The sequence below is a fragment of the Trichosurus vulpecula genome, chromosome 3, assembly GCF_011100635.1.
Source record: "Trichosurus vulpecula isolate mTriVul1 chromosome 3, mTriVul1.pri, whole genome shotgun sequence".
Lineage (NCBI taxonomy): Eukaryota > Metazoa > Chordata > Mammalia > Diprotodontia > Phalangeridae > Trichosurus > Trichosurus vulpecula.
In genome coordinates, this window is record NC_050575.1 from 203138125 (window position 1) to 203155747 (window position 17623).

General features: G+C 43.4%; 1 long non-coding RNA gene across 1 annotated transcript in view; it reads right to left on the bottom strand.

The window, feature by feature from the left end:
- LOC118841830 overlaps positions 1–8519 on the bottom strand; it is a 39328-nt gene extending 30809 nt beyond the window's left edge. The window contains exon 1 of the long non-coding RNA XR_005009875.1: positions 8483–8519. This is a non-coding gene — a long non-coding RNA (uncharacterized LOC118841830). The remainder of the gene's footprint in view (positions 1–8482) is intronic.
- Between the last annotated feature and the right edge of the window lie 9104 nt (positions 8520–17623).

Below are 17623 nucleotides of genomic sequence, written 5' to 3' on the forward strand. Positions count from 1 at the left end.
AACTTAAACTCTGTGAAAGGTGGAAGCCCAAACATGGTGACCTGTTTACAAGCATAACTTAGACACTGAGTCATAACTTAAGATATTATGACCTATGAAAGCCATAATAATAATACTGTGACCCATATGTGACCAGTACACGATCCATACACAAACTTGTGCATGGGCATAACACTGGCTTAACCCCCAAGCTACAACTAAACAGAAAACCAAAAATATCCACCAATCAGTAGTGATGCACTCTCTAGCTACACCTGACTTTGCTTGTTTTCTATAATTACTATAGGGATTTGGGGGGTTCTTAGTGGGGATTCACTGACTGGTCTGGCTACTGCCCTAGACTGAGGATGATGAATCTTGGCAGGTATCCACCAGACTGCCCCAAATATAAGTAATCCATATTGATTAAACTACTACCTATAATCATTCTGGAACTCTCTGGCTTCTTCACCCTGTGGTTATGGGGGAAGTACAGGGCTCCCTAGGGGGGGGGAATTCTGGACCTTACACTACATATATAAAATTTAGCCTGCCTGGGCTTCAGGTTCTTCCTTTGTAATGAGAGAATTAGACTAGATGGCCTTTGGAGTTTCTTCTAACATTATATCTATGATCCTATGATCTCTTCAATCAATCAATGAGCATTTATTAAGGGCCTACTATATGCCAGGCATTATGCCAAACAGTGAAGATGCAAAGACAAAATTGAAACAACCAAGAAATTCACATTCTATTGGGAGAGTCAACATGTACCTATGTAGATATATATATATATATGTAAAATGAATACAAGTATAGCATCATCAGGCCGGTATGGTGAATAGGATTATTCAACCACTCCTATTTGCCCCCTTCACCCTACTACTGACTCATTGCCTAGATGGTTTTCCCCGGTATAAGCACTCTTTCTTTTCTCTAGGGAGTTGTAGAAAAAGAATGTATCATTCTCTTTCCATTTTTTTTAGTTTGGATCGTTCTTTTTAGTTATGGGATATCCAGTTTGAAATGTCCAATAGTGTTGCAAAATTGGAGCTCAGGAGAAAGACTAGGTTGGGATGTACAGAACTGAGAGTCACTTGCATAGAGATAACAACTAAATTCATGGGAGCCAATGAGAAAAAAAGCAGAGAAAGAAAAAATTGGAGATTCCAGGGTAGAGCCTTGGAGTATCATCAAGGATAGAAGACATGACATGGATCCAGCAAAGGAGACTAAGAAGGAGTGGTCCTAAGATCTCATGTTCCTATGAAGTGACTTTCCCAAACTCAAACACAACAAATAGCAGAGCCAAACCCAGCACTCTCCATGAACTCTGAGGTCCTTCCCAGATGATGGCTTATTCTAAATTTTCATCTAGTTCTGATATTTTTTATCTTAAGGTTTAAATCCGGATTTCCAAACTTTATGCAGCAAGGCCTCCCTTTTTAAAAGAAAGAAAGATAGAAAGGAAGAAAGGAAGTAAGGAAGGAAGAAAGAAAGAAAGAAAGAAAGAAAGAAAGAAAGAAAGAAAGAAAGGAAGGAAGAAAGAAATAAAGAAAGAGAGAGGGAGGGAGGGAAGAAGGGAGGAAGGAAGAAGGAAGAAAGAAGGAAGGAAGGAAGGAAGGAAAGAAAGAAGAAAGAAAGGTTTTCCCACTTTTCAAAATGAATTCAATTAATTCAAAATGAATTTCAATTAACAAGCATTTATTTTCTCTCCCTCCAACCTCCCTTACTCTCCACTGGAAAAAAAAATTCAGAAACAAAAAATGTCTTGTAATTGTTAAATATGCTTAGTCAAGCAAGACAAATTAGGACACTGGCTGTGTCCTAAAATACATATCTCATTTTGCTTATCAAGTCCATCACCCTCCTATCAGGAAGAAGGTAACATTTTTCATCATTGTTTCTCTGGAATCATGTTTGGTCATTGTCTAGATCTTCATTCATAAGTTTTTCAAGGCTGTTCATTTGTTCAATGGTGGTGTTATTTGGGGTTGTACTGGAGCTAGCTGATTGTTAAATTTAGCCTTTACACAATTAGAAATCAGTCAAGCCTATAAATCAGGGCTTGATTTATTGTTTCATTGATTGTCTAGACTTAAGAAAGTGATGGAGAAAATGAGAATAATGCAGATTAAACTTAAAAGTATGTTGTGCATTTTCAGAGAGCCAAATGTTAAACATTCATCAGCATACCCCTGGTGTTACTGTATAAATTATTCTGGTTTTGCTCGCTTCATTCTGTATCAGTGCATACAAATCTTCCCATTTCCCTAAAACTGTCCATTTCATAATTTCTTATAATACAACAGTATTCTATTATATTCACATACCATACTTTATTCAGCCATTTCCCAATTGATGGTTGCCTCCTAAGTTTCCAGTTCTTTTGCCATCCCCAAAAAGATCGATTATAAATATCTTCATAAATATTGATCCTTTCCCTCCTTTATCTCTTTGGAGTATAGGCCTAGTGATGGTATTGCTGTGTCAAACTGGGGTATGAACAGTTTAGTACATTTTGGGAAATAGTTCCATATCATTTCCAAAATGACTGAACCAATTCACAGTTCTACCAATAGTGTATTAATTTGCCACTCCTTCCCCCCACCCCAAACTCTGCCTGACAAGCCTGGGAACCTCCTTAGTGGAAGAGAGAGGGGAGAGAGGTCTGTAATGGGCACCATAAGTTGCCAGTACTTGATTGCCAGAGTCTTTCTTGGAGCCCCCATATTTACAGAGATGGCAGGGGCTCAAGCCCCACTCAATGTAGGGTGGAGATAATGGGAAGACATCAGATCAATAATAGTCTCTACCTTTGGCCAAGTGTGGGATCTCTGAGAAGGGAGAGATGGGCTTTATTTGGAGAGTCAGGAGGCAAAGGAGAATTAAGGGCCAGCTCATACATGATCTAGAAAGCTGATTGTTAAACTTTCAGTGTGATCATTTACACCTCAGAAATGGGCGAACCTACAAATCAGGGCTTAATTTATCATTTTGTTGGTTGCCTAGACTTAGGAAAATGATGGAGAAAATGTTGATAATGCAAATGAAATTTACAAGTGTGTCATGCATAACATTTTCTTTTTTTGGAGAACTGGTTGTTAAAGATTTACTGCCACACCCCTGTTTGCATACTTGGGCCCACTGTCCCTCACCCATCATGGCATGATCCCCTTCTGTCACTTCCTACTAGCTGGAGCAAATCTGAATTCCCTGTGTTACTTCTTGCTTTGATTGGAATTTTGTTTTCTTTTGAAAAAAAAAAAAGAGTTGATGTAGTCAAGCTAAAGTCATACTTGAAAATATCCACTAACATTGGCAATGATTCCTGCTCTTCCTGAGAGGGTCTTTCAATCCCCCACCACTAGAGCATGCCTTATAGTTTGGAAAACTGTTTTCTCTGAAATCCTTTGAAGCTCTGACATTATGTGCTTCTGTAAGCCTATGATTCAATTTATCCTTAACTATAGATATGGACCAGGACGGTTTTATTGTTTGTCAATATCAATGACTTTTGAGAAGCTTTTCAAAGTTTGCTTAACTCTTTCCTGTGCCTGAATATGTGTGTATGAGTATACTGTGGATGATAGGTAGATAGACAGATAGACAGACAGACAGATAGATGGACAGACAGATAGACAGACAGACAGATAGATAGATTATAACTTGTGTACTTCTCAACTCTGGACAAGATTAGAGTCCAGCTCTTGAACAATAATGGCTCACATTTGAGGATTTAAAAATGGGGTGAGAAAAGCTGGGTGTAAAATTCAGGCTGCCACTCTTAATCTTAAATTCAGACCTTTCCCTTTGGTTGGGTTATTACTCCAAGCATGCTTCCTCCTGTCCATGAATCTCGGCAGCGGGGTGAGGTTGGTCCCCTCCTGTCTTCCTCAGACCTTCACCCCTCTCTGCCTCCCTCCCCCACCGCTCACCTCACCCTCACACAGCTAGTCCTTTGTTTTCCTGCGTCTGGGCCCCCAGGCAATAAAAGCTCGGGGCCTGTGTCTCTTGTCCTGGGTGCAGGTTGGACTCTCACCTCCACACCCCAGTCTGTCCCTGTCCCTCCCTGCCTGCTGGGTCCCAGAGCTGTCTCCCTCCCCAGATCCAGGTGCAAGGCAGGCTGTAAAAGCCCTCCTAAGTTCCAGCTTCCCGGCTGTTACTATGACTACAGCGACAGTCCCCTGCAGATCGGTTTCCCTAAGAGACTGGTTACAATTTAACATCCCCACCCACATTAGCCCTGATTAAGAGAATCAATAAGATAACACAGGCCACTGGGCCCTCCCTGGGCCCGTTGTCCCTCCCTCCTTCCCTCCGGTCTGGCCCCACTCTCAGGCTGCCTCAGTTCTTCACTCAGCTTTGGGGTCGGTCCCCAGTATATGTGCCCAACCAGCAGGCGGGGAGATGGTCAGTGTAAACATGCCGATAGGGGCCAGTGTGGACAACCCTTACGGTGAGTACGTCCTAGGGCTGGCCGCCATCTTCCCTTCACAACCTTCCCTCTGGGGGTGGGCGGGGTGAGTGACTGTTTTTCCTCTCTCCCTTTCTGGGTCTTGGGAGCCTGAACAGGGCAGAAGTCAGTGCTGAACAAGGGGGGAAGTGGAGCCCGGTGGCCTAGAACTGGGAAAGGTCCTGGACAAAGCAAGTGGCAGGAAGGCGGTCTCTGCAGGGCTGGCCATTGGGCCTGGGGGACCAAAGGTGGCTACCGGACTGAAGTTGTGACTGGCCCCAGAGACCCCAGATATTCCTGGTCCACAAACAGGTTTCGAGTTGTGACTCTCCCCTCCATGGGTTGGGCCTGTCCTGGGCCTTGCCGCCCCCTAGTCCCCACAGTAAGCCTGGGCCAGGGGCTTGGCTCCAAAGGTGGGCCCGAGTGTGGGGTGTGGTGGTACATGGCCCCTGGCTACTGTTGCCCCCACAGGCTCGGTATGCACACCTCCATCACTAGGCCGTAGATTTAGAGCTGGAAGGGATTCCAGAGGTCATCTAGTCCAACCTCCTAATATTATAGATGAGGAAACTGAGGCCCAGAGAGAAACTGATCTGCCCTAGGTTACAATAATCGTGTCCCAAACTGAGCATTTTACTTTCCTTAAACTGAACAGTTTCTCTTAATAATGTCATAAAATGTTAGCGCTTGGAGGGACTTTATTATGTAGAAGGTTAAAATTTGAAGGGGCCCTGGAATATAGAAGGCGGAGAGTTGGAAGAAGCCTCAGAACACAGTGTCAGCTGGGGAACAGTCTTTAGAATATAGACTGCTGAAAGTTGGTAGGGCCTTTAGAACAGAGTGTTAATGCTGAAAGGAACTTTAGATATCCTTTAGTCCAATTGATTACTTTTACAAAGTCCTAGACAACTTCTAGGACTGGACCTGTGGATCCCCATTTCCTAAATCCATGGAAGGGAGGGAAGCAAGAGGGGGAGAGAAGAGGATTACTTGAGCAAAGCTGACTTTTTGTGTGTGGCTCCTCTCCCCTGCTCCACTAGGACTATCTGGGGCTTTGTCCTCTGGGCTTGATTCACAGGCCAAAGCCACCCTGGGAGGTTTATTAAAATACAAACACCTGAACTTCCCAGCCACTCCCAGCCCCCTCTTCCCACTGTCCCAGGCTATAGAGGGGAAAAGTAAGGCCCACAGACTGGAGCACCCTGTAGAGTTTGGCATGAAGCTGCTCAGTCTGGACCAGATGATGGGTCATTTCACTCCAGGCTGGGCTCAAATATTCCCTCCTTCCCCCATCTCACCCCCATTCTGTTAGAGGTGTTACCCAGTTATCTGTTCTATTCTCTGAGCTGACCTGATAAAGGAGGTGTCAGATGGTTGATCTTTAAACTAAGAATGTCCCAGAAGCCCTTCAAGAATTTTCACAGAACTTTTAGAAATGCTTGTGTAGGCTGTAGCATCTCAACAGTCATTACATTAAAAAATGGCATTAAAGATTTCATCAAGTACGTTACCTTGGATGGGGAGTTGGTCTAGAAGCTCAGAAAATCAGGGTCCAAGTCTCACTTCTGACACCTACTTAAAATTGGGCAAGATGCTTAAACTCTCGGTGCTCTAGAGAGCTCACTAAGCCTTCTTAATTATAGAGAAGATGTTGTCCTGTGTTGGGAGGAGTTTTTTCTCACTGGGAGTTCCCAACAGCAATGAAATTGCAGGACTGGTCTCTATCCCTATGCATAACTGGAAAAAAGAGCTAGACAGGCCAAGCAGCTGAGGATTATGATACCCTTAGGTATCTTTGAAGCGACAAAAGACCCAAAAGAATACCTCCTACACATTCAGTAGATCCCCAGTGGAAGAGTTGTGGGGGTACCTGAACAACAACAACAAAAGAAGCAGGAAGGATGAGAAGGTGTGAATAGGTTGCACTACACACTCTAGGAGGGAATATGCAATAAAGGATCATTCAAGGACAAATTGTTAGAGCTCAAGGCACCTTTGGAACAAATGACTGGCAAAGCTGGAAGAGATCTCCATTTAATTCTCCAACATCAATGAAGTGCTCCTTAAGTGCCAGCCGCTGTTCTAGGGGCTGGAGGTACCCCAAAATCTGAGGGTCCCTGCACCCAAAGAGCTTACACTCTACTAGGGGAGGGGTGCAACATTTCTGCATGCAAACAAATAAGAAAGAACATTTTTGTCTTGTCATTTCTACCACATCTCTGGAATTTGTCCCTTTCTCTCTACTCATGCCGACTGCCCAGATCACCCTACCTCATCTCTCCACATTCCAGTAGATCCTTTACATAGTTGCCAAATTGATTTTCCTTAAGGGCAGGCCAGACCATGCCACTCCCCTATTCAATTAACTACTGTAGCTTCCTATTGACTATGGGATCAAGTACCATTTCATATTTGTCTGTTTCTATAGTTTGCATAAGCTTTATAATGCCTATTGGCATATTAATAGTGTATAATTTATAAATAAGTATATCAATCAATGAACAAACATTTATTAAACACCTATTAAGTGCCCTCAAGGAAATTACAATCTAATAGGGGAGACAACATGCAAATAAATACATACAGACAAGCCACATACAGGATAAATAGGAAATAATTAACAGAGGGATGGTACTAGAATTAAGAGGGGTTGAGAAGAGCTTTCTTAAAAAGATGGAATTTAATTTGGGACTTAAAGGAAGCCAGTGAGGTCAGTAGGTGAAGTTGAGGAAGGAGAGCATCCTAGGCATGGGGGTCAGTCAGAAAAAATGCCTAAAACTGAAGAGAGAAAGTGTCTTGGAGGCTCCAGAGTCTGAATTGAAGAGTACAAGTTGGGAAGTAAGGTGTAAGAAGACTGGAAAGGTAGGAGGGGCTGGATGATAAAGGTTTTGAATGTCAAACAGGATTTTGTATTTTATCCAGTGAGACACTGGAGTTTATTGAGTGTGGGGGAAAGAGTTAGGGTGACATGATCAGACTCGTGCTTTAGAATGATCACTTTGGGGGCTGAAGGGAGGATGGATTGGAGTGGGGAGAGAGAGGCACACAGGCATCAGCAGGCTATTACAATAGTCCAGGCATGAAGTGATGAGGGTCTACACTGGAGTGGTGGCTGCGTCAGAGAAGGGAGCCTATACAAGAAATGTTGCAAATCAATGGGCTTTGGTAACAGATTGGATATGGGGAGGTGGGGAGCCGGGAGGACTTATATAATAATATATACATATTGGAGTACATCCTTAAACATTTTTTATTGATAAAACTGTTCAATCCAAAAGGGTTTGGAAACCAGAGAATTTTCCTCACTTCCCTAGAATCTGGAGATCCCCAGCTGGAGACAGATGTGGAGCTTCGGATATAAGAGCCATATACTATGTTGTATCTATAGGTTTGAAGTATGGTCCCTTCTCCCTCTGAAAGGCAGAAGCTTCTTTCTCCTTTGGGAAAAGGGTTGACTAAAGTCTAGGCTTGCATCTCAGTCACTTCCTTTCACAAACTGTCAGAGCTGAAAAAGAACCTGGAACATAAATGATCAGAACTGCAAATCTTTGGCTATCTGGGTAGCAGATCTACAAAGTGGGAGTTAAGTGGTGCAGTAGATAGAGTGCTGGGTCTGGAGTCATGAAAACTTGAATTCAAATCCTGAGCTGGAGGAGACATTTATGGTCCTCTACTTCAATATCTTCATTTCACCGATGAAGAACTGAGGCCAAAAGAAGTTTAAGTGGCTTTCTCAAGGTCACATAGATAGTAAATACTTGAGGCAGGATTTGAACCTAGGTCTTCCTGACTCCAAATCCAGCATCCTGGTTTTAGTAAGTACTTAGATGCTTTTCGTTTTGCTCCCCCTCTGTGTCTTGGTCTCACTGTGTCTATCTTTCTCAGTCAGTCTATCTACCTGTTTATCTGGCTGCCTATCCAGTAATCTGTTTGTCTTACTGTCTGTCTATCATGCATGCTCTAGTTCTATGATTCTATGATAATGGCAAAAGAGAGATCAGGACAGAGTGCTCTAGGAAAGTGTGAGGAAGGAAGGATCATTTTTACCTGGGCTAGCAGAGAAGAGAAAAAGGATCAGAGGAGGCTTCATGGAGGAGGTGAAACTTCACCTGAGAGGTAAAAGAAGAGAAATGTTTCGGTAAGTGAAGATAAGGAGGGAATTCAGCGCTTTTCCATGCATGGGGTAAACTGAGGCAAATGAATGACAGGACAATATTGGAGAGCAGCCAATAGTTCCAATCAATTCAACTATATAGGGTGCCCCAAAAGTCTTAGTGACATTTTAATATTTTTATTTGGAGGTAATCAGGATTAAGCGACTTACCCAGGGTCATACTGCTAGTAGGTGTCTGAGAACGGATCTGAACTCAGGTCCCACTGACCCCAGGGCCTGTGCTCTATCCACTGTGCCACTTAGCTGCCCAAGTTTTAACTTTTAATAGCTTACAACTACACTACAACTTTTGGGATACCCTATATAGAGTGTGTGAAAGAGAATAGTATAAAATAATGCAGAAAAGGTGATTTGGAGTGGATAGAGGAAAACGGTGTGGTACAGCTTTGGAGACAGAGGACCCTGGATCCAAATCCTCTCTCTGCCACTTACTACCTGTGTGACTTTGAGCAGGTCACATTACTATCTGTCCCTCAGTTTCTTTATCTGCAAAATGGAGCCTCTGTGGTCCCTTCCAGTCCTAGATCTGTGAATCTATGAGTCTTTAGCTCAACCAAGAGTTTTTATTTTGTCCCATGGGAAATTTGGGAGCCATTAAGGCTCTTATTTTGGCAGTCCTGGTAGACCAGTTAGGAAGTTTTTATGATTATATATACATATATATAATATGAGGTCATAAACTAGGGTGGTGACAACATAAATTAAAAAAAAGACAAGATTTGGGAGGTGGGTAAGGAGAGAGAAGAAGCAAAGATGACTAAAGTTTCAAGCCTTAGGGGACTTGGGAGAATTGTGGTACCATCAACAGAAACTGGAGCCATCAGGGTCCTAGTACTGGGGAATTATGACTTGTATCATTTCACTTCTCTTATCTGTAAGATGGGAATAATATCCCCTCCCTTCCTACCTCACAATGTTGTCTGGATCAGATGAGATCTTCTCTATGAAAGTGCTTTATAACCACAAAGTACTGTGGTTATAAGAGCCCTGGGGGGACATGAGGAGGAGAAGGGTCTTGACTCCTTTTGTAAGGATTGGGAGGATAAATGAGATGCATAAAAGAAGCTCTGTTTAATCCCAGCAAAGAAAGTGTTAGATACATCAAAGAGGGGCCAAGTCCAGCCACCTTTCCAAGCAGGCTGAACCCATTCCCGGGGAAGCCTGGCCAGTCTGTTGATCAACAGTCATTTATTGAGTTCTTACTATGTACCAGGCACTGTACTAAATGCTGAGGCTAGAAAGAAAGGCAAAGAAAGCTCCAGCCCTCAAGGAGCTCACAGTCTAATGGGGGAGGGAAGGGAGAGTATGCAAATGACTATGTACAAAAGATATATACAAGATAAACTGAAGATAATCAACATGGTGAAAGTACTAGCATTAAGGAGGATTGGGAAAGGTTTTTTTTTTTTTATAGAAGACGAGATTTTATTTTATTTATTTGTTTGTTCATTGGTTTGTTTATTACCGTGTATATTAAGCACCCTACAAGGTGGGATTTTAACAGGGACTTGAAGAAAGCTAGCCAGAGAAGCTAAGATGTGAAGATGAAGAGACAGAGAAAATTCCAGTCAAGGAGGAGAGTCAGTGAAAGTGCATGGAGGTGGGAGATGGGAGTGTCTTGTTAGAGAAATAGCAAGAAAAAAAAGAAAGTTGACAAAGAAATGCTAAAATCATAGGATTTAGAGATGGAAAGCATCTAACATCATCTAATCTAAACCCTCATTTTACGAATGAGGCCAAAAAAAGATGAAGTGACTTGCCCCCAAACACATGCATTCTATGGAGCCTAATCAGTAGTTGAATCCAGATTCTCCGATATGATTCTAGTAGGTATTAACAGTATATCCACCCTGGTTTTTTTTTAAATTTTCCTGCAAAAAGTATCAATAGAAATAAAACCTCATATACTTAAAAGGTACATTTTTTCAACTCACACTCAAAGGCCACATTTCATAAGAAAATTTAACAAAATATGGGTTTTGAACTAAAAATGAAATACTCCCTTCACATTCTGTGAGGTTGGTGGAGGACATGTGCACAAATAAGTATATAAGAAACATGGGAAGAGGGAGTTGAAAGTTAAAAGGATGAGAGTTTATCTATTGCTCTCTTTCTTTGTGTGTCCATCTCAGTGCATCTAAATCAATCAATCAGTCTGTTTATCTGGCTGTCTATTTATCAGTTCGTTTGTCTGTCTATCTATCCATCCATCCATCCATCCATCCATCCATCCATCCAGCTATCCAACCATCCATCCATACATCCATCTGTCCATCCATCGATCCATCGATCCATCCATCCATCCATCCATCCATCCATCCATCCATCCATCATGCATGCTGCGTCTCTAGGTCTATGATAATGGATCAGCTGCTGGCTGTTTCATGAACAAGACACTTTGTCTCTCAGTTCCAGGCATTTTCTCTGGCTGTCCCCCTATTCCTGGAATGTTCTCCCTCCTCTACTCTGTCTACTGACCTCACTGGTTTCCTTTAAGTCCCATCTTAAATCCCATCTTTTTCAGAAAGCCTTTCCCAACCCCGCTCAATTCTAGTACCATTCCTCTGTTAATTATTTCCTATTTATCCTCTATGTAGCTTGTTTGCATGTATTTATTTGGATGTTGTCTCCCCCTTTCATCTACTCTTTTTATGCATGCATGCAGATAGGAAAAATCATTGCTAAGTCTTGTTATTTCTCTCAGAGGACCCCAAAGTATAGAATATTGAGAGCTGGAAGGGACGTTGGAACACAGAATGTCCCGTATGAAAGGGCCTGTAGAATATAGACTGCTGAAAGCTGGTAAGGCCTTTAGAACAGAGAATGTTAATGCTAGAAGGAATTTTGGATATCATTTAGTCCAACTGATTGTTTTCACAGAGGAAGAAACTGAGACCCAGAGCTGGCAAAATCCTGGAGAACTTCTGGGACTGGATCCTAGGTCTGTAGATCCCTAATTCCTGAATTCATTCTCAGTTTATGATTGGACCACCTCTTTGCTCATCCGTGGCCTTAGGGATGCCTTTTGCCTCATTGCTCTCAAGCAGGTCACCTGACCTGCTGAAATTGAATTATAATTGCTAAACATCTTTCCATGGCCCATTAAGCCTCCAGTATTGCCATTAATTAGATCAGTGGCCTTGGGCGAGTTGCTAGCTTTTGAGGCTCATTTGAGTTTCTGAGGCTTACTAGCTATGGGACCTTAAACCAGTCACTTAACCCTTTATTTTCCTCAGTTTCCTCTACCATAAAATGGGAAAAATGACAGCACCTCCCTTAAGGAATTGTTACAAGAATCAAATGAGATAATATTTTTAAAGCACTTAGTGCAGTGTCTAGTATGTAGTAGGTGCTATATAAATTCCTCTTCCCCCTCCCTTTCATTTGTAAAAAGGAAATTAATAACATCTGATCTAGCTACCCCCATGAGGCTGTTGTCAGACTCAGAAGAGAAAGCGGGCATGATAATAACAACTGGCATCTCTATGCCACTTCAAATAGCCCTTTCCTTACAACTTTGGGAGACAGGTGTAGTACAAGCAATATTCATTGTGCAGATGGGTGACTAAGAAAGGGGCTCAGACAGGTTAAGTGACTTGCCCAGAGCCACATAGGATCACTAGGATGGGGTCTGTGCCAGCTCCATCTCCAGACAGGTCCAGTGGTGGGATTCAAATGAATTAACAACTGGTTCTCCACGGAACTGAGCTGAGGTGCTGCCCCGCTAACAACTGGTTCAAGGAACTAAACCTAAAATTGGGTACTGGTTCTACTGAACCAGTGCAGACCGACTGAATCCCACCACTGGACAGGTCCACGATTAGGAGGGAGCCCAGGGCTGGCAGAAGATCATAGCATCATAGGATTACAAGTCTCCAGCTGAAAGGGTCCTCAAACACCCTCAGATAGAGCAAGGAGCATCACGGAAGTCAGGAGTAGGCTGAAGCCTGCAGCCTTCTAAGTGTGGCCTGGCCAGGTCTTCCCTCTCTTGTCTCCCCAGGCTACTCCGCTGGGTAAACATCAGTCCTCAGTACAGACAGGCTGCTGTTTGAGCCTCTGTCTGTAGCAGAGCCTGCCAAGTCTGAGGTCGCTAGGGTGGGGATGACCTCTCAGGCCCCAGAAAAGGGGAGCCCACTGGGCAGCAGCAATCACAGAGGAGAGAACTAGAGAAGGGGCCGTTTAAAAGTTATCCAAACATTCTCTGGTAGGAGACAGGGAAATGGGGAGAAATTAGTTTGCCTTAGAGAAGAGCTGGTGGCATGTTCCTTGGGCCAGTGTCATCCAGGACCCACAAGGAAGCCCCAGACAGAAAAGGAACAGCAGGAAATTATGGGGTAGATTAGAGACAAAGTTCATTTTATGAGCTTCCACTTGCCTCCATCTTCTTCAAAGTCTCTCTCCCCACCCTCCATCTGATAGAATCCTATAATGTCAGAAGTAAAGAGACCTTAGGACACAGAGTGTTAGAACAGGAAGGGACCTTAGAACAAAGATAGAATGCCTCTGTCTGTGTGTCCTGGGGTATTATATTTTAATGAAGGACCCAGGGACACTAAGGCAATGTAAAGGTTTTTGGCTAAAGTAGCACCAGGGGTGGAGCTAGGGGTGAGAAGGGTTAGACATTTCTAGGATTTTCTTCACAGGACTGGTAAAATCACACTGTGGCCAACTTGGGGCAGAGGTCCCAGTCTTTAAATGCATCCTGCCTTAACAGAAACCTTGAAACAATTCCTCATCTTGACAGCCCCCCTTCCCTAATTTGTGACTCCTTCCTCCCCTGCTTTGTTATAACAGGCTCCAATCAAAACACAATAGCCCCCTTCTTTCTCTAGCCCCTCCTATTATAGGCTGATATGATTCCAGTTAAAAAATGAATAGTTTTCCATCTTTCAGCTAACAGGGTGCCTTTCAACCTGCGCTTGGTAGAGACACAATGCCTTAAAGACAAATAGTCACTTTGGTCTTGGGAATTTAGGGAAACAAATATAAGCTCAATATATGGAAGAATTTCCTAAAAATCAGAGCTGCCCAATAGTGGAATGGGCTTTTTATCAGGTAGAGAACTCTCTGCCACTGGGAGGATTCAAGGAAAGAGGTTGGATGAGTGAATACTTGGGACGTTATAAGGCAAATTCCTGTTCAGCTCAAAATGTGACTAGATGCCCTCTCTGAGGTCCCTTCTAAATCCAGATACATCTAAATACTTTCACATATTCAGATACTTGCCCATCTTGTGTGCTCTAGTCCACATCCTCTATATTCTGATGCTCCTTCTTTACTTTCTCCTGACATCTGAGCGTCTGAGGCAGCGAGTTCAAATTTGGCTTCAGAGAGTAGCTGGGTGACCCCACTTAACCTCTGCCTCAATTTCCTCGTCTATAACATTGGAATAATGATAGCACCTACCTCCCAGGCTTGTTGTAAGGATAAAGTGTGGCAATATTTGTAAGGTGCTGTGCATGCCTTAAAGCACTGTATAAATGCTTTTTGTTTGTTGTTCAGTCCTGTCCAACTCTTCCTGACCCCATATGGAGTGGTTTGCCATCTCCTTCTCCAGCTCATTTTACAGATCAGAAAACTGAGGAAAACAGGGTCGACTTGCCCAGGGTCACACAGCTGATAAGTGTCTGAGGCCAGATTTGAACTCAGGAAGATGAGTCTTCCTGATTCCAGGCTTGGCGCTCTATCCACTGTGACCCCTAGCTGCCCCTAAATGCTAGCTGTCATCACTATTTGAAAAGTACACAGGCTTTATCTCTCCTCGCCATATGACTACCCCACCTTTTCCATTCATACATTTTTTTTTTGCTGACATCTTTTACTCCAGTTCTCTTAAAAAATTCCTCATTTAAAATGTTGCGACCTGCTCACAATACCAATGACCCTCATCTGGGTGGTACTCATTTTTAATTATTCGTTAACTATATTGTTTAATGACTTTGGGGTCCTTGAAAGAGCTTTGAAATGCTATAATTTTTCTAAAATATTTTTCTTGATAACTTCTGTTTTTACATCACCTTTATTTTTTTCATCAGCAATATTGAATACATTCCTCCCTCCTCCTCTGCCCAGCTGGGCTGAGTATTCCCTGGAAGCACCCCAGTGCCCCCAACCCTTCTCCCCTAGACAGAAGGACCAGAGCTTCCTCCTCACCACGAGAGATCACCGCGCCCCTAGGTAGCCCACCTTAGTTTAAACCCGCGGTCCCTTCCAGGACAAACCCTAGCCTAAAACAATAGCTCATCTGCAATTCAATGAGACGTTAATTCGACTATCTGAGTCCCTGACGAAGGAGGAAGGAATTTTTTTTTTTTTTTGCCCCCAAGTAGGAGGGAGAAGAAAGGTAGCTTTAAGACTGGCAGTTTTAAGGTTTGCAAACACTTTACCTGTTTCCTCTTTTGATCCTTACAACAACCTGTGAGGTGGGCGCTACTTCTTGTTCAGTCATTGTTCAGTCGTGTCTGACCCTCTGTGACCCCATTTGGGGTTTCCTTGGTAGAGATACTGGAGCGGTTTGCCGTTTCCTTCTCCGGCTCATTTTACAGACGAGGAAACTGAGGCAAACAGAGTTTAGTGACTTGCCCGGGGTCAAACAGCCAGTAAGTGTCTGAGGCTGGGTTTGAACTCAGGAAGATGAGTCTTCCTGACTCCAGGTCTGGCACTGTATCGACTGTGTCACCTAGCTGCCCTAGGTACTACTATTAACCTATTAATAATAGGGAGAAGGGAATAAGCATTTATATAGCGCCTACTATGTGTCAAGCAAGGTGCTAAGTGCTTTACAAATATAGTCTCATTTGATCCTCACATCAAGCCTTCCAGGTAGGTGCCGTTATTATTATCCCCATTTTACAGATGGAGAAACTGAGGCAAACAGGTTAAGCGACTTGCCCAAGGTCACACAGCTAGGAAGTACCTGAGGCTGGATTTGAACTCATATCTTCCTGACTCCAGGCCCAGTGTTCTGTCCACTGAACCAATTAGCATTTTTATTATTGCCTCCTATTATAGATGAAGAAATTGAAAACCTCAGAGGTTAAGGGACTTGCCCAGGGTCACACAACTACTCGTCTGAGGCAGGATTTGAACGCTGCTCTTTCTGAGCATAAGTCCAGCACTTTAAACACTGCCCTAAGAAAAGAATAGAAATGAAAGCAAAATAGAGGGTTTAGGGAGCAGGGAAAAAAACTCGTTCTGGAGACTGGGAGTGGAAGGAGGTATGTCTAGTCTGAGGCGAGGCTAGCTATTTGTTTTGTGGCTCTAATTTTTCTTTTGGAGGGGGGAAGGCAGGGCAATTGAGGTTAAGTGACTTGCCCAAGGTCACACAGCTAGTACATGGGTCAATTGTCTGAGGCCGAATTTCAACTTAGGAACTCCTGACTTCAGGGCTGGTGCTCTATTCACTGCACCACCTAGCTGCCCCCAGGCTAGTGATTTGTTGAGAGTGAATCTTGAAGCTTACACATCTGGGATAGAACATAAAATGTCATAATTAGAAGAGACCATAGAAACTACCTAGTCCATCCTGATCACCTTGTGGAGGTGGAAAGTCAGGCCCAAGAGAGGACAATAGACTTGGCCAAGGTCACATGAGTTAGCCGATTGAGCGGCAGAACCTGCCTCCTCGTGACCGTCCAGAGCCATTTCCCCCCTATTTGTTCATCAGTCATGAGTCTGGAGGAATCTAATGCTGCCTTTTTAGGTACTGAGTGGTGGGGGTTCTTTGTGGGTGATATTCTCTGAGGAAGCCTTTCTGATCAATCAGCCAATTAAGGAACACTTACTAAGACCTAGGGGTGTATGGGGCTTTCCGGGAGGACTAGCCTCTCTGGTGTGAGGGCTGCTCATCCACCTTGGGTGTTCACCTTCACCGAGCTCTCACCTGTGGCTCTAAGGAGCTGTAACGTGTGCAGGGGCCACACCCCTAAAACCTTCTCAGGCAGACTGACTAACTAGAAGCAGGTGGTGCTGTGGAGCCCTCAGAGCTTGGTTAGACATCAAAGACTCCACTGCATCCCCGGCCATCACCCGTCATCCGGACTTTTCCTGCTGATGACCTTCAATGACTCTGGAAGAGAGAATGAGGCCAAGGACTTTGTACAGCAATTCCTCGCTTAGATCCAGTTCACTGAGAAGCCCTTCCACTTGTCCTTTTCCAAAACAAAGGATGACTGCAGGCCTAAGAGTCATTGAGCAGATAAAGACAAAAATGAAACAATCTCTACCCCCAAGGGGTTTACATTCTGTGGAATAAAACCTAATCTTTCCTCTGTGATAGAACTCTCCCAACTCTCTCACTTATCTTTAATCTCTGTGTCTACTGGCTGCTTCTTTGCCACCTAAAATATGCCCTTGTCTCGCCATCCTCAAAAAACCCTCACTTGACACGTCCATTTCCAGATAGCTAGCTCCTCCCTTTGGTGGCCTTAAGGAGGCACTCTACAAGAAGGGTTTCCACTTCCTTTTCTCTTACTCATTTCTCAACTTTTGGCAGTCTGGCTACTGACCTCATCATTCAGTCAAAACCCCTCTCTCCAAAGTTACTAATTATCTCTTAATTAAGGATCTCTAATGTCTTCTCCTCAATATTCATCCACTTTGACCTTTCTGCATCCTTTGACACTGTAGATCACCCTCTACTCCTTGAAACCTTTTTCTCTATAGATTTTTGTGACTGTCACTCCCTCGTGGTTCTCCTACCTCTCTGCTCATTCTCATTCTCCTTTGCTGGATCGTCATCTATGTCACTCTAGCTGTCAGTGTTCCTTGAGAGCATGTCCTGGGTCTTTTCTCTCCCTCTATGCTATTTTACTTGGTGACCTCATCAGCTCCCATGGTTTCAATTATTATCTCTTTGCAGATGATTCTCAGTTCTAGTTTTCCAGCCTTAATCTCATTCTTGACCTCCAGTCTTGCATCTCCAATTTACCTATTAGACATCTCAAACTGTATGCCCAGTAGATCTTATCACTGTCAACATTCTCCCAGATGCTCACTTATAACCTTGGTGTCAT